Genomic DNA, 23667 nt, shown 5'->3' on the forward strand with positions numbered 1-23667 from the left:
ACTTGAGGTATTTTGCTTCTTCTCATCAGTCCTCGGGTTCAAAATTTAGGTCTGACACATAATTGTAGATTTATTAGAGGACGTATTCGATCATCTTCAAGGTTACCAAAAAATGAAGGAAATTCTTCCGTCCTTATTTTGTTGATATAATTATCCGAGTGATCTTTCTGTGTTTTCGGTAGATCAGGCAGATTTGCACAGGAAAGGCAGCATCACAGCAAACTTTAGTCTGCATGTAAAGCTAAATTACAAGCCTAAAACTACTTTCTGTAAGCAGTAAACACATATTTTAGGTGAAATCTGTCATCAGGGTCAACATGTATTGTATCTCTGTTATATAGATTACAGTCATATAATCTGCCTGATACACATGATCAAAGTTTACTGAATGATTTCCTATCATGTAGTTTTGAATCTGAGTCATCTGAGTCCCGATTTACATCCAGTACAAACACTGGTGCCAAAGCAAGAATCATTGGGCTCTGTCTGTATAGATGTGGTAGGTGATGGTGAGGGCATCGGTGTAGGGGATCTGGGCCCAACAATGAGGAGTGCCCAGCTGCCTGGGGCAAGTAAAATGCCAAGTTGGGCAATGAATTTCTGCAACTCACTTGCCTGATCAGGTGAAAAGGAATCAAGTACATTGTTTTTTTTCCAGAGCTGATGGAAGCAGTTAGGAGTGAGCCATCTCGTTTTCTTCCCAGCTCTGTTGAGAGTTGCACAATACCAATTGGACACTCGCGAGAAAATAGAGGTGGATAAAGACAAAGTTGAAGAGCTGAAGCGCAAGCGAGCGTTTCATATATTCAAGAAACAGTTTAGTGAGGTGGCGTTAGAGCATGTTGGTGATACTTAGACTATTGTGCAGTTTGATGGGAGTTTGAGAGCAAGAAAGACAAAACATGGTCATGGCAGTTAACTTCAGTCTTTGTCTTTGGATAATGTAATTTGTATAGGGGCACGTTTCCGCTTGCCTAAACCATACTGTCGTTGTTATACACTGGTATTCTAAAAAAAACAAACAAAACTGAAATATTAACATCGGGGGGTCAAAACCATTGTCTTTATGTGGGTTTTGTGTAGTTTTCCAGTAAAAATGTTCTTCTCTGGTGATAGAGTTGGATTTTTTGGGGATGTACAAAAATAATGAGGTGGTGAGGGGAGTCAGAAAAGGAGGGGGGTTAAGTAAGAATCCTTTTACTTAAGGGAAGGTAGTGTGACTTCTTTGGGACAACAGGGGAGTGTGTTTTTGTTGTTGTTGTTTTTTTTTTAAACTTTTTCTCATTTGTAATTTCATTTCAACCTTTTTTTGTGAGATTTTGGAGATTTTGACATGTTGGGGCGAGCTGCTGGTTATAATTAAAGCATCACTGTTGATGTAAAAGTCAAAACATGCCACAATACTTAAAGGCCAAATCCAGCCTGCCGTGTTAGCATCTTTTCCACGTGAAGCAGGAGGAGAGTGTTGCACTCGCAGATAGAGAGCCAGCAGCCTTGGCCCTGTGACCCAGATAGCACCACTTAGGAAACCACTGCCCACATTCCCATCGCCGGCAAATGGCTCCTTCCCCTAATCATTAACACACAAATGGACCATGTTCTCGTGTGTTTGTGTGTGAGAGAGTCCGTGTGTGTTTGTTGTGTACTTTGCGCCCGACACAAAGCTGCGATAGACATAAAAAGCTGAGACCCACTTAGAGCCCAGGTTTAAATTTAGAAACATGAGATACTTGCAGCCAGAGAGACTTTACCCCCCTCTCTTGCTCTCTCTCTTGTGCGCTCTGTGTGTGTGTGTGTGTGTGTGTGTGTGTGTGTGTGTGTGTGTACAATATGCACTTGTGTACTTAAGAACGGATGTTTCAATGGGTGTGTTTATCTATTAAAAAAAGAAACCAGTAGACGTTTGTTTGATCATTGCTGTGTGTGTGTGTGTGTGTGTGTGTGTGTGTGTGTGTGTGTGTGTGTGTGTGTGTCAGTGTCAGATAGAGAGAGAGAGAGAGAGAGAGCGTTTTGAGCCGTGTTTCTAAGAACCTGCTCAAACTCAGCTCCCTCTTCTTGTGTTTATGTCTCATAAAAGTATAAGAACACAAAAGAAGCTGTCAGAAGTCTCAGTCTGTGATTTTTCTCTCCGGCCCCTTAAGGCCGTTCATTTAAAAAAAAAAAAAAGAATAAGAGAAAGGGGAAAGAAAACGGAGCAGGTGAAGAGATGAAAAGCGAGCGAAGGCCCGACTCAACAGTATCAGGTGTTCAGGTGTGTATACGCAGAGATCAGAGGTGAGAGGATGTGTGTGTGGGAGTGAGTGCGAGAGGCTCTCTCGCGTCGTCGCAGAAGTGATTGACTTCACCTCTGTCAGGTGACTGGTGTCCCAAGCAACGACCCACCTCGGGGGGGGGATCTGATAGGCTGCTGGGGCCCTGAGGCGACAGGTGCAGGTCAAAGTTCAGAGGCCGGTGGACCCAGGGGTCTTATGTGGGGCAAAGAGAGAGGTTCAAGAACACCGATAATCTGAAGTGCTCTGCCTTTAAACAGTCACACCTTCCCGAAGATCTGAACATGAGGTGCGAAAATCCTCAATATAACATTAATATGAAATTAAATTGGGGATGTGCGATATTTAATTTTTGCTGGATATGTCAGATATGGCAATATTGTCTAACTCATTTTGTCTGATTGCAGATGCAGAAACTGATATTTGCACATAACTGCAGAGAACATAGAGTCTCTCCTGGAGCCTACTATCATAGTGATGGCTCACTCACAACATATTGCATATACATTGACAGCATTGTATATATCGATTGATCGATTAAATTTCACATGTTCGATTACATTTTTAATGGAAGTAAAACTGAATATGTGGTCATTTATCGTATGTGTGGATCTTAAAATAAATATCTGAACCCTCTGGCTAGAATAGTTGGGAACCACTGATTTAGACTGGTAAAATAAATAAAACAATTACCAGAAAACAAGTGTTTTCAAGTCATTAATACACCCTTCAATAAAAGAACTTGTGATATGTAATTTCCTAATGTCCTCCTTTACCTCCACATACCACAGAATGGGAGAGGCAAGGAGCGGTGGCATTGGTCCGATTATGAGAATGAATGAATAACTTCCTGCCGCTGGTAGAGAGGGTGTGTGTGTGTGAGTGTGTGTGTGTTATCTAGGGCTGTTTTTATCAGGATCAAACAGCAGCTCGGGCATTAGCTACAGAGGACTGTGCTCTTTTATCTGCACTGGTGGGGATAATAATTCTGTTCATGCTGAAAGTAGGAGCAACAGAGGGAGGACGTGTTCAAGGAAAAATTGTTAAGGCAGGGGATTTGGTGAAGGGATTTCACCCACATGAGTCTCACGCAACACTTCCAAATCACTTGAAAACACAAGTTGAAGTGTCTTCTTCTTTTGCTCGACTCAGCACAACATCACAGGAGGAAGAGAGGACCTGTCTGTCAGAGCTTTCCCCATTTTGGGAGTTGAATCATGTCGCCTTCCAGTCCTTCCCATCAGGATACCACCGCCTCTTATGTTTCCCGAACTTATTGTGATTTTCCGTCCTGCACCGTTGTAGTGAATACATGGAGGTGTGGTTGTTCCAGAAAAACTGCCAACAAATAGCCCTGATGAAAGTGTTTGTTCTCCGTTTTAAATGAAGCTTCCCTTCGGGGTGTGGGTCGGACTGTGTGAGTGTCCCCAAAGGAAGGGCAGTTTCTATCCTGGAGAGGATACAGTAGTCTTTAGGGAGGGAGAGTGTGACGCATTGATTTTCCGCACAGGTACTCTTGAAGTTTGGCATTTGAAACATCAACACTCTGCATCTGTAACCAGCAGAGTGACAGATGTAAACAGCTGTACCCAAAACTGTTGCCAAATTACTGATTGGATAGAACAGTAGTGGATTTAAGTGTTTGAACCCTGAGCAAAGTGGTGCGATTTCAGAAATTGTTTTTTTAAAAGCTAAGGAAAAATAAAACGCTAAAAAGCTAGAAAAAACTATATTTATAACTATCATAATTAGATGTTTAAAATTATGTTAAATTATTATTCTAATCTCATATTTTTTTAAACTTATTTTTATTCATTTATTTTTTTATTTACTTTTTACTAATTTTATTTTACTAATTTTAGGTTAATTCTTTTTCAAATTAATTTCTAGCTAATTTTTGGGTAGTTTCTTCTTTTATTGCTATTTAAGCTCTTTCCATGTTTTTAATTTTTTTTAAGAAATCAATCCAATTTGCTCAGATTTCAAAGGGTTGAAGGAATTGTTTGACATAGATTTTAATGAGAAAATTGATTGCACGCTCTTTGTCCATTAAATATAATTAAACCATCACCAACCAGTTAGTTTAGCTTAGCATCAAGGCTGGGAACAGCTAGCGCTTTCCTAAGGTAAAAACAAGAAATCCACATAAATCTTGCTAATTAACATGTAATATCTCTACTGTTTAATCTGGACAAAAACTGAAGACACTTCAGGAAGTATTGGCCCCTGTCAAGAAATAGTCCGGCCCACTGTTTTTGCCCTGTAGGTTTTGTAAGATGAAGTAAAATGATGATAAAGACATGTTAATTATTGAGCATTAGAGGAGCTATTAAGTGCATTTTGTTGCCACTGGACAGAGCTAAGCTAGCTGGTTAACCCCGCAAGTCGTAAGCCTGGGGGGATCATACGTTTGTTCATGTGTGTTGGTGTTTGTGTATCTGCCTGCAGCTAATCTCACATACTACTCGACCAATCAGCCTCATATTTTATGTGCAATTTTGTGATTTTATAGTGGAGGACCTCTCAATGTTGCAGTGATTCGTCATTGTTTGCTAAGTTATTTTTTTGACTGTTTTATACCGTTATTGACTGCTCACTCATCACTCCTCTTAACGTCAGGATGGGCCGCAAGTTACCCAGAAGGCCACATTCTGGCCTTTATTGTGGCTCAAAAACTGACATCCATTAAAGTTTGATTTAATTTTGAGACGGAGCATTAATTAATTCCACACTTGATTTGTTATGATCCTTGAGAGGTAGGCCCAATATGAAATAACTAAATGACCATTTTTTTGTTATCTTCACTGCCAGCCTTACCATAAGGGAGACAGCAGGGCCACGGCTGTGACCTGGTTTTGTTCCGTCCTTCACACAGCCTCATACCACACGGGGAGCGTCTCAGAAGTGTTTTGTCTGTCCAATTTTGTAGACTAGCAGATTTGATTGTTTTGGTCAATTTTTCTTGATATTTGTGCTTCTACCATAAGTGAATAAGTAGGCAGTGTTGTGTTTCATTCTTTGTCTATTTTCATTGTGTTTATTGCTATTTCCTACTTTGTTATGCTGTCGCCTACAAATTTAATACTGTTAAAAGTAGGGATGTCCTGATCATGTTTTTTTGCCCCCAATCCCGAATCCGAGTCATTTAATAATTAGTAACTGCTGATACTAAGCAGATCCTAGGTTATACAATAAGGCGTCTTAAAGTTTTTAAAAAAAAGACATGCATCTTAGTTGATGCATTTTTATTCATTAGTCTATTATTATTTTTTTAAATTTATTTTACATAATAAAGTATAAAATGACGACTCCTCCCTTTATCTTGTCAGCCTCCTCGCTGTCTCGAGGAAACGCTGTTTTAAGCACCCACTGTTTGTTGCGGCGCTGCAGCTTGTGTCTCAGTAACCTGAATGATCTGTATTCTGTTGACTGCTATTTTCGTTGTCTGTACATCTTATGGAGTGGATAACTGTTCATTTATAAATGAGCCAAGATGGCTTTTTGCTTGCGTAACTTTTGTGTCACTTCACAGTCGTTAGTGTGGCTGGAAGAAAGCAGCAGCCTCCTCTGCTCTCTCCGAGTGGACTCGATCGACTCCGATCACTTAAAAAAATGCCTTGTTTTGCCCCCGATCTGATGTTTGAAATTGGACTGGGACATCTCTAGTTAGAGGTCCAGTTATGAGTGATACTGGTCAAAGTTTTGTGACTTAGTTATTAAAAATACATTAAATCTCATAATTATATTGTATCTATATTTCATATACAGTACCTGTGGTGATAAAGGTGTTTCCCAAAATGTCACACTAGTATGAAGCAAAACCTGAGAAAACGCATGTTCAACGCTTTAAGCATGTTGATATTTCCAGATTTATTCAGTCTCGTCTCCTCTCGTGGATCTATTAGTCTCCGGTGGATTCACGGTTTCAGGGGACTTCCGCTCTCAGCTGAGGGTGGCCTCGCTCTACACAAAGTCAGCTCAGAGATCATTTAGAGACAGACACGGAGCAGGTATGGATTAGCATAATCCACCTAAATCAACCCTCTGGATGACAGCCAGACACTGAACAGCATGCGCATACAGTACATACACATATTTCCCCCCACTCTCAGGTCATACTAGAAAATCTTTGACATGATAATTACATGAAGTGCCTTCTCACTTATAAAGAACACCATAAATCACCCTCTTTGCTCTTTTAATAGATGAACACACCTGCATATTCCTGAATGTTGCTCCCCACCAGGCACAGTATGCAGAAACACACCCAGTAATTTGGTAATATTGCCCCAATTGAGGATCGAGTTTATAATGAGTGCATGGGAAGATGTACCCACGGTGTGTATTTTCATTGCATATTAAATCATCGCTCTCCCACCCTGACAATGTCTTTGAACTGTCAGGGAGCAGACGTTTTCTCGCCAGATATATGGATTTTTCACCCAACCCCCTTAATTTTAGTACAACACAATGCAGAGTGAGGGACAGGGAGGGGGATGGCGAGGAGCAGGGGTCTGTCGTTTGATGTGTTCTTACCCTATCCAAAGTAAAATATTCCTCTACCTTTGATGTGTTACCTTAAACCCCCCCCCCCCAATCCCCCTCCCTCCCTCCTCTTGAGCTGATCATGCGCACACACGTGCTTGGTTTTGGGCCAGGTATACATACAGTGGATGAGGCTAATTGTGTGTGTGTTTTGTGCATGCGAAGGTGTGTGTGCTCATGCAACCAATGAGGTTGCGCCGGTTGCCAGGATCCCTTTATTCAAGCCATAGTACAACAGGGATTGGACGGGCTTTGGGAGATTTAATCGCTCTGGGAGTTTGAGTGAGCAAGAGGAAATACCCTTAACAAGCAGAGTCAAAGTGTGATTAGCGTTCATTTTTTCCCTCAAGTCTGTTGGTTTATGTGTGTGCCGGCCTGTTCTGGTGACTCACATCCCTCAAGTAATGACACATTATCCCTCAACACACACAGTAAGCCCCCGCTACTTTACAGCCATGATCAAAAGCAGTAGTCATACATGTTGTTTCATCACTCTTATCCGCTAACTAAACCCAATCATTGCTTTTATGACAAATCTCAAACTTTAAATCCAAGTTTTTACCATAAATCCTTCGGCTATGTCGGTGAGCGCTTCCATTTATGTTGAAGGCTTTCATGACAAATTCGCGATTTTTGTATGACAAACTGTCAGCCTCAGGTTCTGTTTATGATGAACCCCTAACCCGGAGCCAGCCGTGCGGCCTTAACGAGGGTTCTGCCAGTCCGGTCCGGCAGTAATATAGTTCCCCCCTGCCCTCCCCAGTTGGACACTAACGAGACGCCGCACACTGACCTCTGCAGCGGCTCAAATTAGATGTAAATTGTGCCTGATTTTTACGGGGGTCCCTAACGCGATCCAGATCCCCACGCCACTGCGGCCAGCGGGTCAACGGCGTGAGAACGTCTCGCTCCCTAACGACATTTGGAGTGGTCGATGAGAGGGGTCGCGGGTAATGGTGACCTCACTGGCCTACACTTCACTTCCTTCTAATTAGAGCGCTGGGCCAGATCAAAGGAGCCAACCGCATCGCAGCAGGAGGGCTGCTGAAGAAGGAGGGAGGGTAGTAAAGACGAAGAGGAGGAGGAGGAGGAAGACGAGGGGGCATGAGGAGAACCCTTTTCTATAAGTAATGGGGTTCAGTGAGGATGGGGGAGAATTTCAGAGTTTTTTTTCATTAGTCCAGGAGGTCAGAGGGGCACTCAACCTGCGTGCAGCGGTATGGTCGCTCCTCTATAGGTGGCAGGAGTGCCTTAAAGAGGAGAGACTAATGGAGCGGTAGTGGAGGGGAGAGACGTGTTTGTGTGAGAGGCAGAGAGGGAGGAGAGAGGGGTGTAGGGTTAAGCACAGGAGAGAATAAAGCGTTATTTCATGGCCTTTCAGGAGAGCCACGCACCTCAGCGCTGTCTGCCGGCCTGCTCTGTGTCTGCCCACAGCTGTGGAGACGGACCCAGACGCACAGGAAGTGGAGCATTTAGCACTTCCTCCCTTGTAGATTTGTGTGGCGAGAGTCTCAGACATATGGGTGAAATGCAAAGTGGATGCACACACACACACACACACACACACACACACACACACACACACACACACACACACACAGAGAGCATTCATCTGTTGTGGAAGCCATGGACACGCAAGACCGTCGCACAATAACAAGCGCCAGATTACATCTGTTTCCACGGTTACTAATGAGAGCACAAACAGGCTGGATTAGAATGTATAATTGAAGGTATCCACTTGGGGACATTTTGTTCCAGCAGAATAAGAGCGTAATGGTACAAGATATAAAACAGTGTATTTCTTTGAAATCACTGCCATTGTAAAGATAATTTCTGTTTAAGACTTTCTTTGTTTGTTTTAAAATAAAAAAAAACAAATACAACAAATAAGTCCTGAAAACTAGATTAAAATACAGTGTGCTAAACTATGTACATTGAGAATAATTTTTTTCTTTTTATTTTGGGTCTGAATTCCCATTAAAGATGTTCACTTCCATGCTGAGAGCAGAGAAGTTGGCATGAATGAATGGATCGTTTTATTTTTTCCATGGTCCATCCCTCATGGGTTTATTTGGAAACAAACAAAACATTGTAGTAAATGTTTCCACCAACATACTATAGACCATTTGACAATTAACAGCATAAACATTTTTTTTGTATTTCCTGTTGTGTTTTACACTGTATGTGAACAATATCAGCTGACAGGAAGTAAACATTGACCAAAGCTGTTGCCTACTTGTCAAAGTAACGCAACACTATGCTGTTATTTTTATTATAGAGGCTAGCAGCGTTTATTCTAATACAGGAGGCGCTGCCAATAACACAGAGCGATACATACAGCAGGATTAGACCAATCACAGTGCAGTTTGCTCCAGATGATGTGTGGCAATGAAAGCGGATACAAAGAGTCGGACAGTCTTCCAATTGGACGACAAGACCAAAACAAACCTCTGACCTCTCCAAAGGAACTATGGGAAACCAACATGGCGGTTAGCATCGACGCTAATGTACTTTTATCACCGAAATATGAATAAAATATGGACGTAGGGCACCCAATATCGGATCTATCATCACGGATTTATTGATCAAGGTCCCGTAAAGACACCCGATATTCAGGGCTGAACAGAGAGGCTTCTAAAAGAGCTACGATGCGTCGGAGACATCCCCGTGAACGGCAGCTTTCAGAGTTTCAGAGTTAGGACATCTTACGTTAGTGAAACACATTTTAGTCGCCGGTGACTTATTGTTCTTGATTGAACTGTGTGTGCCTGGGAGACATTTTCCATGATGTATACATCTTTCTTATATGTAAGGTGTTAATTTTGGTAGGTTATTTTTGGACAGGGCCCTGAAAACTAGCCTGACATGGTAAAAAAAAAGTTGTGAAGCTTGGTATTTTTAACTAAATCTGAGTAAATGAGTGGACTAATCCTTATGCCGACAGGTGTCACTGTCATTTTCAATTGAAAAAGAAAATTACAGGAGGAAGAACTGCTTCTGAAGGGTTCTGGAGAACACTGCGTTCTTTCACATGTATGGATCATGTAAGAGCTGGAACACTATGTTCAGTGGAGTCAAGTTTCCACACAGAGACCTAAAATGCACTCGCATGCTAGGGTTTGTTGTTGCAGCTATTGTGTTGCTGTTGCATCATAATTAGTATGATTGTGTTTTTAACAGTGCATCAGACCAATTTCAACTATTTAACAACTTTGTCTGAATAAGGGAGCGTGTTCCAGTACTGTTACTATAAAACCTAATCAACATTTTATTATTGTTAACCATATGTTTGTAATGCAACAAGCTTTCAGTGGTAATTTTCCAGTGATCTGCTATCTAAACTCAGTCAAATCCAGTGGTTTTTGTGCTTAAGCTGCACCAAACAGAGGATAACGCTCTTATGTGGTGCTGACCTCTCCTGTGTGCACTCATAAACGTGCAGTGGATGGAGAGATTGGGAATTTCATATGCTGGGAGCTATATGTAGGGATCAGCAAACAGTGAAACTGCAGCCTGGGAAGTTCACGGTGCTTTGATGGAGCCAAAATTCCAGCAGCTTCCCGTAATCGTGGGATGAGGCTGTGTCATCCCTGTCACTCACCTGGATTTATTGGCAGGAAATCTGGAAATGAGACAACATTCCTGCCCCCTTCAGGAACTCGGGCAGGTCGAACAGCAGACAAAGAGGGCCACAGTCACAGACGAGATGCGATTTGACACTGCGCAGACTGCCATCTCACGCTTTGTCAAAATATACCGTCCTTCAAGATACGTTTTGTGTGTTCCTAGCTAAACTACAGAGGGAGTTTTGTTAAAATAAACCTCTCGTAGATCACGGTGATTAAAAACCTGTTTGTAAAAGTCAAAAAGCCTCTTCAGGCAGCCCCGTGTGTACACCCCTCGGGGCGAACCAGTGAACTATATGCAACCCCCTACTATTGATGTTGACATGTTCACTGACCTAGTCTATCAACACTCACACACACATACACACACACATAATTGGTCTAGCCTTTCCGTGCTAACTGGCGCTGATATCATCTGTGCCGTCTGATACGCACTGATCTGACCCCGGTATGTGCCTCGGCTGCCCTCTGGTTCTCTATGTACCCTTCCGAGCACAAGACCCCCAGTGGGCTCACTGACCCTGAGATGAGCCGCTCTCGCAGGACCCTGCAGGGCTAGAAAGCACTTCTTTCATTTATGGGATGTACGAGAAAGCACAACCACAAATCACTGCCATAAACTGTGTTGCCAGTTTGTGTGAATAAAACGTTTAATTTCATCGACAAAGAGCCGCTTTCAGAGGAGTTAACATTTATGAATGGTGCCCGGAGGCTAAGTATTTTTTTAATGTCTTCTTATGAAGAACCACTGGAAATATTTAAAATCGTTTACAGTGTGTGCTATTCATGCATATTTCTGGCTTATGTTAGATAATTTAAACTATCAGAGATTAGTAAAAAAGGCTTGTTACAGCTTCCCAGATTCCGAGGTGACATCTTAAAATGTTTTGTCTGACCAGCAAAATGTATGATATGAGGTGGCTGGTGGCTCAGTGGACAGAGCGGCGTCCCATATACAGAGTTTGTATCCTTGCTGCAGCGGCCGCGGGTTCGATTCCTGCCTTGCTGCATGTCACCCCCCCTTTTATTAACTGTCCTGTCCATTAAAGGCAATAAAAGCCCAAAAATCATCTTAAAATGTATGATATGACACAACAAAAGCAGCAAATCGTCACATTTGAGAAGCTGGAGACAGAGAATATTCAACAGAAAAATAATCTGCAACAATTTTGATTATCAATGAATCTTTAAATCAACTGTTAAGGAAAAAAAATGCCCATCAACTGATTGATTAATGAACTAATGCTTTCTGCTCTAGATCACAGTGCCTCTGTAATCCATTGACTTTCTGAATGTATCAATACATAGTGATGTTTCCAGTCAAATACTCACTCTTAACAGTTTTCCAATATGACGACTTAAGAGTTGCAAAGTGATTGGCATTTTTAACCATTTACTGACATTTTGTTGATCATCAGCATTCTCATAATCATGAAAAAAACAATAAACTGCTTTTATTTCTAGGCCTGGAAATGGTTTGGAATGAACAGTGTTTTGGAAAAGTTTGTCTATAAAACAAATGTTTGTTTAACAATAGATAAATGCATACAACTTGTCAAAATTATAATCCAAACACACGTCAAAGTGCATTGGCATCTATATATGCTTTGGTTTTCTATCCCCAAAAGGGGCGTGGCCTCTGCGAGGCACCTGTACGTTTTCCAACATAAATATGTGGGAAGTGTGTGTTTAATCATGTATGGCTGTATTGCCATATAGACCGACCCACACACGGTTAAATGGAGTACGCATGCTGTTGGGACATTGTACTTTGTTATAATAATTTTGCAGTCCATCACGTGACATTTGAAGTAAAAAGAAAAAGTATGCGGCTTGGAGTACAACTTACCATTATCTTTTACATCACCTTGAAAACGCCATCGCTGAGCTCGCCACAAATGGAGATCAACTCGGAGAGCTTTGCTGTTGTTCCTTTGCTGTGTATTTTTTAACTTTTAAGTTATAGCTGCATACATCTGAGATTCTAACATGCAGTGTTACATTTATGACAGTAAAATTACATGCATGTCTCTGTCATTGTTAGGTTCACAGTTACATCCTTTTGTTAGGGATGCACCAATTGTGAAATTTTGGGCCGATACCTTTACAGATGCTTAAAATAACAATTTGGCTGATAGCTGATACTGAGGTTTTTGTTGTTGTTATATTTTGTTTTTTGTTGTTGTATGTTCCTGCGATGGTGCAGGAGAAACAAATGTTCATAATTAAAAAATAACAGTTTTAGAGTCATCAAGCAGTTCATTACACGTTTTCTTTTGCATTGTCCCTGGGATGACGGGACATCGTTAGACTCGAGCCCTGCTTATTTTAGCCTGCGCAAAATGGATGTGATAACACAGAAAAACCACTTCAACCACTTCCATCAGTGACTGCCATCTTATGTGCTGATTAGCTAATTGTAGTCAACAAGGCAAATATTGGCCAATACCAATTTGCAGCCCATAAATCGATGCATCTCTGCCTTTTTGTTATTGCTTGTCTTTATAATTATTCTGTCAACTGTCAATGAGCTGCCATCTGTTGCGGCTCAGTCAGTGTGGTGCATCTTTTGCTGCGCAAAGGATTCTGGGTCAGAAAAGCATGCTGACTTGCATATTACAAAATGCGACGGCGTGCAGTTGGACATCTTAATATTTTTGGCATGCTGCATTTGACACACTATGTATAGTGAATCTTTTTCTGGCATTATAATCGGTATGGCAGTATATGGGTATTGGAACGGACTATAAATTGTATCCCATGTGTATTTTCAGGAGGATTTAATGACCTTGAGAACATGGCGACATCTCATTTATTTTTTTAAGCCATGGCAGAAGAGTGACAGATGCTATGCACACATATGCAGTGTACTGCTACTGCAACAAACACACTTGTGATGATTCACATGGAGTCATTCAGGCATAAAAATAGTTGCAAACACACTGCGCAGCAGCCAGCTCTCCACACCAGCTCATCATGGTAACAATTATTGGGATAATCAATTGGCCAAATTATAGACCAATAACTGAGGCCTTATTGTCTGAGGGGGTAAGACAGCGGCCTTCCTCTCCGCTGTCCAACCTGAATGCATCATTTTGGGCTTGACCCCTTGAACCCCTCCGCTCTCTTCCCCACCCCTAATACCTTCCTGTCTCCATTATCGGGCTGTGGAGGTCACGCTGTCTAAAGGTCAGGGTTTAGGGGTCATGCTGCCACTCAGGCGGGCGCCAAAAATAGGTGCCGTGTGATTTTAACCACGGAAGAGCTGGGAGCTACTACCCAACAGCCAGTGAGTTATGTATCCACGTCACTGCCCTCCTTTACGCAGAGCTTAGCGTGCGTTCCCAAACACCCACACACATACATTGTGCTACTGTATATATTGACTTCAGCGACTGTATAGATGTTGTTTGACCCAAATTCCAAGTTCATTGTTCACAACACAAAAGCAAACTAACTGGGAGAAAACAGTTCTTTAAACCAGCCCACAGGAATTCAGCGATAATAGCTGGGAGGAGAGGTGGCCAGGCTGTTAAAACGCTGGTAAAACCCTCGAGGTTGGCTGCAGCGGGGGCTCTGGCTCTGTATACAGGGCTCTCTGACGGATGTTCACTGGCTCAGGCGCGGGCATCAGCCCCGGTGCTATAACGCTGCCATGTAAATCAAAGATGCTCCAGTCACGCTGCAGAATAAATCAATCACTGCCCTGCCACCACAGTCTGCAGGAGCTGAATGGGCCTGCATTGTGGGCTGCATTCCCAAACACTGTCTCACCTGCGCTGTGGTGGCAATGTGACTGTTATGGCTTCTTCTCTGTTAACATGCACACTTGCACCTACGCTCTGAGATACGTCTCTCTTCAAGTAGCTGCAACACGAGAATACTTCTTAAGGCCCTTGTGAAAAGGGCAAGGCGATGTACCTCATTAACTGACACGCAAGTGACAAATGGTGTGCCGCGCTATAAGTGTGTGCAGGTCTCTTCAGTTACCTGTAAGCTAAAGAGGAAATAGTTTACCTTAAAAGTCTGGTTATGCATGCTTAAGATTCCCAGCGTGTGCTTTGGGAGTGTGTTTAGAAGTCCTTATCTGAGCTGAAACAGAAAGCACTGCAGAGCAAAGGGCACTAATAGAAAGAGAGGAAGTAGACAAAAAAAGTCATGATTTGGCAAGCGTGAGAGTTTTTGTTTTCGTTGTCTTTTATGACTTGCGAATGCTCAAATATGTGATTGCGTGTTGCAGCAAAATCTTGGCACCAAGGTTTTATTTGTTCAGTTTTCTGTTGTTTTGTGTTTGCAGGGTTGATGACAGGTTTTGTGGGATAGGCCTCAGTTACTTTCCTCATGAGTAAGAAGAGTTTTTAGGTATTGATTTCATTCCATAATAATGCACGCTGGCTTCAAAATCAGGTATACATATTTCTTTAAAGGGATAGTTCATATTTTTTTAAGTGGGGTTGTATGAGGTTCTCAGTGGATGTCAGTTGGCACACCCCCAGTTTGGAAAAGCAGGCTGCTGGAGTCCTATATGGAGTCAGCAACAAATACATTTTAACCACCTAAAAAAGTCTCACCTAAAATAATCAGTATTAGTTTGAATGAATGATATATTGTGAGTATTTTTACTGCTTTTACTTGCTGTTGCATGATTTCCGATGGAAAATGAAGCCGTTAGGGATGGTACACATGCAGCTTTGCTGGCAGATATCTCTCCTTTCTTACATTAATATCAGGAGAAGTTGATCATTTTAATGCAGGGACAACCTGAGCTTGACATCTGTCCCAAGGACTATATTTTAGACCAAAGAAAGAACTGGAAGAATATCAGCTCTGTGCTCAAGATTCCTGGTAAGACTCAAGGATACAGTGCTGTTATGGTTGCGTAGCAACCTCAGACGCAACCTGCCTCTGCAATCATGAAAGCTGGCACAGTGTGGACACAAGAGGAGCAGCTAGCGCCCGCCTTTCTAGGCGTTAAAAGGTGCGGCATGTGTACGGCCCCTTAAGCTTTTCTCTTTAAAGCCAGACTTCATTGAGAGAAACGGTAATTTGACATTGCTGAACACGGGAGCTGCTGGTCTACCTACCACTGCCTCACTCAGTTATTTTGTTTATGTTATTGCGTGACCTAATTAAAAGGTTTAGTTCAGATTCATCACAGTCACACAATAACACACACTAACTGATGGCGACAACGGTAGACCAGCAGCTCCTGTGGTCAGCAAGATAAAATACCTATTTTAGTCAGTGAAGTCTGGTGGCTTTGATGAGAGCATAGATGGGGGACTGAAGGTGTTGATGGCTTCCCTGTCCAAAGGGCTTGTCTGACAGAAAGGTAAAGTGGTGAAAATACTCTCATTATAGCCTAGATTTAATCTAATATTAGTTTTTTTTGGGTGCCTAAAATACTTTCTGTTGCTGACCCCTCCACAGCAACGTTGCTTAGCTTCTGTGTCAGACTTCAACCTGCTTCACCAAACTGGATGCATGCAGACTGACATCTACTGTATGTAACACATTGAATATATACAAGTACCCCATACAACCCCACTTCCAAAAATCCAGACTATTCCTTTAACCCCAAGCTAGAGGTAAAAAAATGTATTTGACTTTTCTCTCCAGAGGAAGAAAAATGCTAATAAATCACACCTGTGCAAGGCTGTCTTCCTCTTCTAAAGGATGTAGCTGCCCCTATCTGCCGCTATAAAGATTCCTGCCTCCTGACCCGGAAAGGCAGGCCTGTAATAAGAACCATCAAATCATGTGATTGATCGCCCGACGCCGCTGAGAGGAGAGAATGCAACAGGCTGGATGGGCCGGTGCTTGCCAACGCCGGGGATGGTATGTGGGTGTGTGTGAGAAAAAAGTGAAGACGAGACAGAGAGAGCAAAAGAGGGAGAGAGACTTGTTTAATAGGGAGGACGGGGGGTACAGAGTTTTTTTTTTTCTTTCGAGAGAGAGATGACAGATGGAAAGAGGCTTAGAAGAAAAAAAGTGGAGACTACAGAAGCTGACTCAAGAGGAGGACAATGTCTGTCGAGTCAAAATGAGAGGGATCAGTGACGGAGACCCCATTAACCTGCAGCCAGGTGTAAATCACTCGGTCGGCCGCCAGTGTTGGCCTCACTTTCTGCAAAAGGACCTTGTTTCTTCCTCCTGACCCAGTGATTATAGTTTCCCAACAGCTTTGTCTCAAAAGTCTGAGTGAGGTGACACTGACATGACAGATGCCCTGCAAGCACAATGAGCTAAGAAGAAGGCGTGGAGAAGTTGAGCAATTATTCATATTCCATTTTACATACCTGTTGTCACATTTCAGTCTTTACAGCTCAGTTTTCTCAAAGTGGTTTGAGACAAGTGGCTGCACATGCACCCGAGTGGGTGGAAGCATGCTGTCGAGTGCTGTAAAGTTGTTCCTGTATGAACGAGAATCACTTCATAAGTGAAAATGTGTGAGTCCCCCCCCCCCAAAAAAACAGCCAAGAAAGCCATGATATGCTGGTGTCATAATCCCCTCTAATCCGATTAGTTTCATGTATAAACTCTGTCCTGCGGGCGATGAGGGACGAGCACACACACACACAACTCTCTCCAGGACCTCGTCACACCTGGAGCTCCCAACTTCCAGTCGTCACACTCGACTGAACGGAAGTCTGAGTCCTGATAAGGATCGCGGGTCTCCGGGATCGGGGTTCAACAGACACAAGAAGGAGAAAAGACAGACAGAGAGAGAGTGGAAAAGTAGAGAGTGAAGTTGTGGGAAAGCAGTGAAACGGCTAAATGTGCGGTTGTATGTAGTCCTAGGTGCGTGTGGGGGCGTGGGGGGCTGAGGGTGTGTGCTTGGATGGGGCGGGTGACAGAATGATGATGGGGGCAGATCAGAGCCCAGAGCTGTTTTTTTAAGGTGGGAAGAGTTGATTGATTAACGGTTTGAAGCCCCTGGGGAAGCCTGGGTTGAACTTCCTGTCCTTTTCTCACGTGTTGCCTCAAACGGTAGAATTTTACATCTTCCTCCTTAAGAAAAAAAAAAGAATATTTAACAACACTCCAGGTAGATCTCAAACTATAAACTGATATTTACGTTAAACAAATACTTTGAATTGACTTTTGTCTAACTAACAACTGGTTTCAGGGCAGCAGTAGGAGTGTGTTTGTGTGCAAGAATATATCTTTTTTGCATGCATTTAAAACATTCTGCATTTTCTGTTGAGACAAATGCAAACGACTATTTGCAAGAAACCACCGTATGTAGAAATCATACTGAGACTCACACACTGGAACTGTAACTCATGTGACTGCTTTGCCCTGAGGATGCACAGGCAGCAAAAAGGTGCATTGTAAAAAATTTTATGCAATAAGTAAAAAACTTAAAGGAACAATAGCGTGTTTGTGAGTAACTTGCAGAGCAGCACGGCTAAGAGGCGGAGAGAGGAGAAAGAGTGGTTTGAGCAGAAGTTGTTGTGCAAGTTAAGAAGGAATGCAAAGTGTTTGAAAAGATATTAGACGGAGCTGGCAGAACATTCTCTGTGTTTGGCTGTGAAGCACTGCTGCGAACGCCAAGCCTCGTTCCTCCGGCGAGGCCCAGTACTACAACTGAACAGACTGCGGAGTAACACACACGGGCTGTATGCACACACACACACAACACACGCACACACATTGCCCAAGGGGCTGTTAACAGGCTGTGTGGCAAGATAGGGACTGGGGAATTTAGTCACTGTGTGAAATTGGTTTCATTAGATTGTGATTGGCAGATTATATAACAACAGTTGCATGAGCCTAGTGACAAATGAGTTTTTTTTTTTTCATTTTATTGTATCTTATCTGCATCGTAAGTCTGTCAGAGAAGATGATTTGATAACGAAAACAATCAGAAATGTGCTGTAAAAATGTGTTTTCTAGGATTTTTCTAAACAAACTAAAACCCAAATGAAATCTACTTGTAATTTGTAAGCTATTTTGCAAGGCGGGTAACCATAGCAACAGTACTGCTTGATGCTCACTGGTGAAACAGACTTACTTTGTCTGCACATGGAGGGTAAGTGACCATGTTATTAGAGCCATATGCACTTTTAAGGCTCAATCCCAATACACCACCTGCCTCCACCACTTAGCCCTTAACTTTATGTTTTTTGCCTTTACGCCAAGCGGCAATCTCCGAAACTGAAAACTGCAGAAGTGCCAAAAACTGCTGTTCTATGAATGGCCACTTGAGGCTGTCTCTAGATTCCAGTCAATCCCCACAGACACCCAAATTAAAATGGCCAATTTAACAATAGAAACAAACACGATTACAGGCTGGTAGCCTACAAAAAAAACATTTATGTCTCTGTAGCTAATTTCAGTATTTATGTTCAATATGGGGGATAAATTCCTCATATTTCACTCGCTCACATTTTATTAAGGCCCAAAGTTATGCATATTCAAAGGAGGAACTGCTTGAGTGACAGGCTGTCTGCAAGGTGCCACCAAAGGTCTGAGTAAGATCTTCCCCTTAATCCTCCACAGCTCCACCCTCTCATCCAAATATGGTCACCTGTGGCTCCAAAAATCCAAAATGCCAAATGTCACAGTAGCTACACCCATTGCTATGGTTGGGTGGTGTTAGGGCTTCAAGGTCTCCCCAACGGAGGTTTTTGAGGTATGCTCCGAACCATTTTACGAGAAATCATCAGCAAGAAGGCTGCACAAGCAACAGAAACAAGCGTTCATGTCGCCAAAATGACTTGGCCAAGCATCAGCCCGAACTCGGCATGTCGGTAGAAATATGTCAGGTTTTCCTGTTGCCCAACATTGCCGAGATAAATGATTGATGTCCCGGAGTAGGGCCAAATAAACTGTCCGGATGCCAGATGCTGACTGCCGACTGCCGTCACTGGCTGCTTTTCTAACTCCATCAGACAAATGGCACGTCATTGTGTGATCATTATTGCCATAGTTTCATCTGTATATAAATGTCGTCAGTACAGATGATGTGTTAGGGTCTTGAGGGGCTGTCAAACTTCATAGGGGAAAATTAAAAATAAGAAATAGGACTGGACCCATGTGTCCTGATATAGAAAGTCATGGACTTGCACATTATGCCGTTCTTTGGCTCATTTCAGTATTGTGTAATATTGTTTGTACACACTCCTACTCAGCTGCGAGTATCAAGGTACAAGGTAGATTTATTTGTCATTTTTCTTAAACTTGATTTAAGAAGAAATGAAAGTAAAGTTGACCCTAAATTCTTATCTTTTCCCAGATGGCAGCAGGGTGAACAGACTGTGGCTGCTGTCTTTCAGTATGCTTTGGGCTCTGTGCAGACACCTCACGTCACCGAGGTCACTGATGCTCTGCCGACAGGTACCAGTGATGTTCTGGGTAGTTTTAATCACTGGCTGTAGAGCCTTCCTGTCCTGGGCCGTGCACGAACCATGCAAGTTCGTGATGTTTTTGGTCAGTGTGCTTTCTATTGCTTTGTAGAAGTAAACCAGGATCTTGCTCTGGAATTTAGCCTTCCTAGGTTTCCATAGAAAGTAGAGCCTTTTCTGTGCTTTTTTCACCTGGATGGTGACATTTGATGACCAAGATAGGTTTCCAAGGAACCGCTACCTCTATCACCACTGCTGCTGCTGTAGTACTCAAACTACTGCTGCCACAATTTCCTCTACTACAGCTATTATTGCAGCTTCTTTGACCGCTACCGTTGTTATTGTTCCTGCTGCTACGTCATCAATATTTTATACATTCAGACTGTGTTCAAGGGCACAGGGATTGTTCCAGCATCACAGTGAGGATGAATAAAAGGTCACATATATGAGATGGAGGGAGATGCAGATAAATAAAAAATGCATATTTATGCTTCTTAATGACCTCTGAGCTGAGCAGCGCGGCACAGTGTTAAAGTAAAGGCGCTAGTGATGCATGTAAAACTGGTCACTCACTGAACGACACGGGGAGCCTCCGGACCACAGAATGTCCCGACACAGCGCTTTTCATTTTCCATGCATCGCAGAGAGAGAAAGCACAGAGGCTGACGAGGGCAAACACAAACACACACACACACACACAGTGGCACTTAGGCCCTGGAAATCTGCTGACATGTCTGCTTCGACCAGGCGGCGCTCAGTCTGTGGTGCTGCTGAGCGGTTCAGCTGTGACAACGCCGGTAATGACACTCCTCAACCAAGGGTGACCAGAGGACAGAAGCGGGCTTACAAGAGGCGGTTTGTAGAAAGTAGCGGAGGATAGGAAAATATAATTAATCACAGAGCTGTCCACTGAAAGATGCCATTGTCTGTGCATGAACCAAAAGTGTATAAAAATGCCAGTTTAGAATGTCATATTTTATTTTTTAACTTCTGCATATTTTTTCAAAAACTTTTTTATTCATCTCTCCTGGCAGTTTTGCATATTTTGAATGCATAAAATATTATCTTTTAAAGCACTGACACGGGCTTGGCGGCATTTTATTGCTGACACACCTTCTGAGCTTCTAGACTGGAAATCAGACATCAGCCTTTTTGCTCTTGAGTTGTTTGGGCTGAGGAGGAGAAAGTGGGTCAGGCTGAAACACCCCTGGGGAAGCAGAGGATGGATGGAGGGGTGCAGGCGTGTATGTGTGCTTGTGTGGGATGGGGGGGGGGGGGGTGTTGTTGAGACGGTGGAAGGAAGATGGGATGAAAGTAGAGTAGAAAAGAGAGACTCAGGAGGATGCTGACTGTCTACTCATGCAGAAGACTAAACTCTTGAACCCCCAAATCATGCCCTAAAATCACCCAGCTCGTCTGTTTTTCTGTCTAGCAACATACCACAATGGGCACACACAGTGCATCAACTCCTGGTGCGATAAAACATGTTTTGCTCTTCATTATGGGCTGCAACTAATAATTATTTTCACAAGCACTTCATTTGCTGATTATATACTTGAATTTTCATTATGTTTTGTTATAAAATGTCAAAAAATAGTAAAAAAATTCCAAGAGTCCAAAGTAATTTTTTCAGATTTGTTTTGTTCGACTTAGAGTCCAAAACCAAGATTTTCAGAAAACGTAGCAAAGCAGCAAATGCTCATGTGGGAGAGAAGTTGAGAATTTGAGGAATTTTTGTTTTAAAACTTGCTGAAACAATTAATTGATTATCGTAATCGTTATTATAATCGACAACTCTTTGCAGCTCGGTTTTTGATACTATATTAATTATATGCTTAGAGGTTAAGTATATAATTCTGGAGCGAGGTAGTTGATTGTTGAGCATATGTTGTAAAATGATGGATATCGCTACTGTAATGTCACCCATTGGTTTGTGGAATCCAGTTTTAAAGCTTCGAGTTAAGCATTTTGGCTGGTGCTATGAGTTTTTTGGAGCCAGAAGTGACCATATTTGGCTCTGACTCAGACTATGATGATGTCTCACAGACAGCTTGTCACTCTAACTGTCCCAGCCTTAATTATGTGTAACTTTAAGTCCTAATAAAATTTAAAAGTAGGTGATATCAAAGTTCACCCCCGTACAGTTGTCATGAATGTTGAAATAGCTATAGAGACCAAAGCTGGTTTTGTACCAGGCTGTAAACGTGTTTATTTCTTCTGTTAACTTTGGTATTTTAACATGCGGACCTATGGGGACGGACTCTGTTTTGGAGCCAGCCTTAAGTGGCTGTTTGAAGAACTGCAATTTCTCGAACTTCTGCTTTGGCTTCGTTTTTTTTGCCCTGGAGGTTGCTGCTTGTTGCTGAGTCAGATCCCAGGTTGTCAAATACCAACGACGATACCAACCCAGAGTGTCGCTCCTTCCTTGGTTGCTAATTCGGACAAGTTTGACAAAAAGAAGCGTGGCGATGCCGGTTCGCCTCAGCCTGGTGATGCAGTGTTTAGTAGATAGTTTCTTGGCATCACTTCAAGGACTACAGTCAGCTTTTGCTACAGATTTCCTGACAGACACATTTTGGTTTGTTACAAAGAGGTATAAAAGTTTGATACCCGGCCCTGCTCTTCAGTGTAGTTTCTTTTGTGTCTCGGCCCATGCTTGACTTGCTCCTGAGCAGATGTGACAAAAACTGAGCACAGCGAAGAAAACGGAAAGGAAAGTGAGGGTGAGAGGTGCAGACAGAGGGAGGAATGAAATAGTAATGAGAGGAGATGGGCAGAGGCAGGCCACGACTGCGCATCGACCTCTTTACTCTCTTCCTCGCCCCCCGCTGCGTTAATGTCCCGCCTTGTCTCGTCTCATCCTCCCTGTCTCCCAAATCTCCATCCTCCTGTACAGCGAGTGAGTTTCTCTCTGGTTTAACTTCTCTTGCGTCTGTCCTCGACAGCAGGGGAGAGGCAGCCAGGAGGGGTGAGAGACATGGAGAGAAACGTGTGAGAGAAGGAACACTTTCTTCCAGTCACTTGTATAAAGCCATCAGTGTCCCTGTTAAGCCCTGCACCGTCTGTCCTCCTCACCCTCTGTCTAGATATCAAAGTGTTTATACAGCCTGGCATTGTTTCCTCTCTCCTCATTTTCAGAGAGAAACTCGGAGAGCAGAGTGTGATTCACTGCATTCACTAGAGGACAGTGGGAGCAACCGAAAAAGAAAAGACATTTCGGGGGTGGAGGGGAGGCACCCCCTGCTTCATACACACCAGTCAGAGGGAGGGTATAGGCTTCCATGCCAGTGAGAGGTGGTGGTGAGGTGGTGCAGAAATGGAAAAAAGGGGGCCTCTCTGGACCGTGCCCCTGCTGATTGAGATGTACCCCACACAGGCGTACCCCACTTCGGGGTGGATCTGTGGCGCAGACATCCCCGTTAGCCTCCGGGGCGCGCCAGTCCGAGTCAAGAACCTGCTGGGAAGCAGCGTGTGGGGGGATGAACTTGACGTGCCGCTGGACGGAGTCTAAAGGATCCTGCGGGCGGGGGGCGGGGGGTGAGGCAGGCGCGGGATGGAGACAGGGTACCGCTCTGTGCCAGGGTTGCCCGGGTTACGGGCAGAAGGAAGAGGCATGATATTCTCTCTCTGTCTTTGAGGACTTTTTGTGTGTGTGTGCGTTGTTTTGTCTGGTTGTGTGTCGCTATGCCGCGGCGGGATGCTCCGATTCCTGCCGCTCTGGTGTCTTCACCGCTGTCCTTTGATGATCAACACATACTTTCATGGATACACACACAGATACATGATGCATAGAGGGAATAAAAGTCTCCCACACTGCCTTTGCCGCATTTCCTTTGATGCTTTAAGACAGACACACACTCAGATTACTCCATAAGT

The sequence above is a fragment of the Plectropomus leopardus genome, chromosome 16 (assembly GCF_026936395.1).
Source record: "Plectropomus leopardus strain MGB_pleo_1.0 chromosome 16, ASM2693639v1, whole genome shotgun sequence".
Classification (NCBI taxonomy): Eukaryota; Metazoa; Chordata; class Actinopteri; order Perciformes; family Serranidae; genus Plectropomus; species Plectropomus leopardus.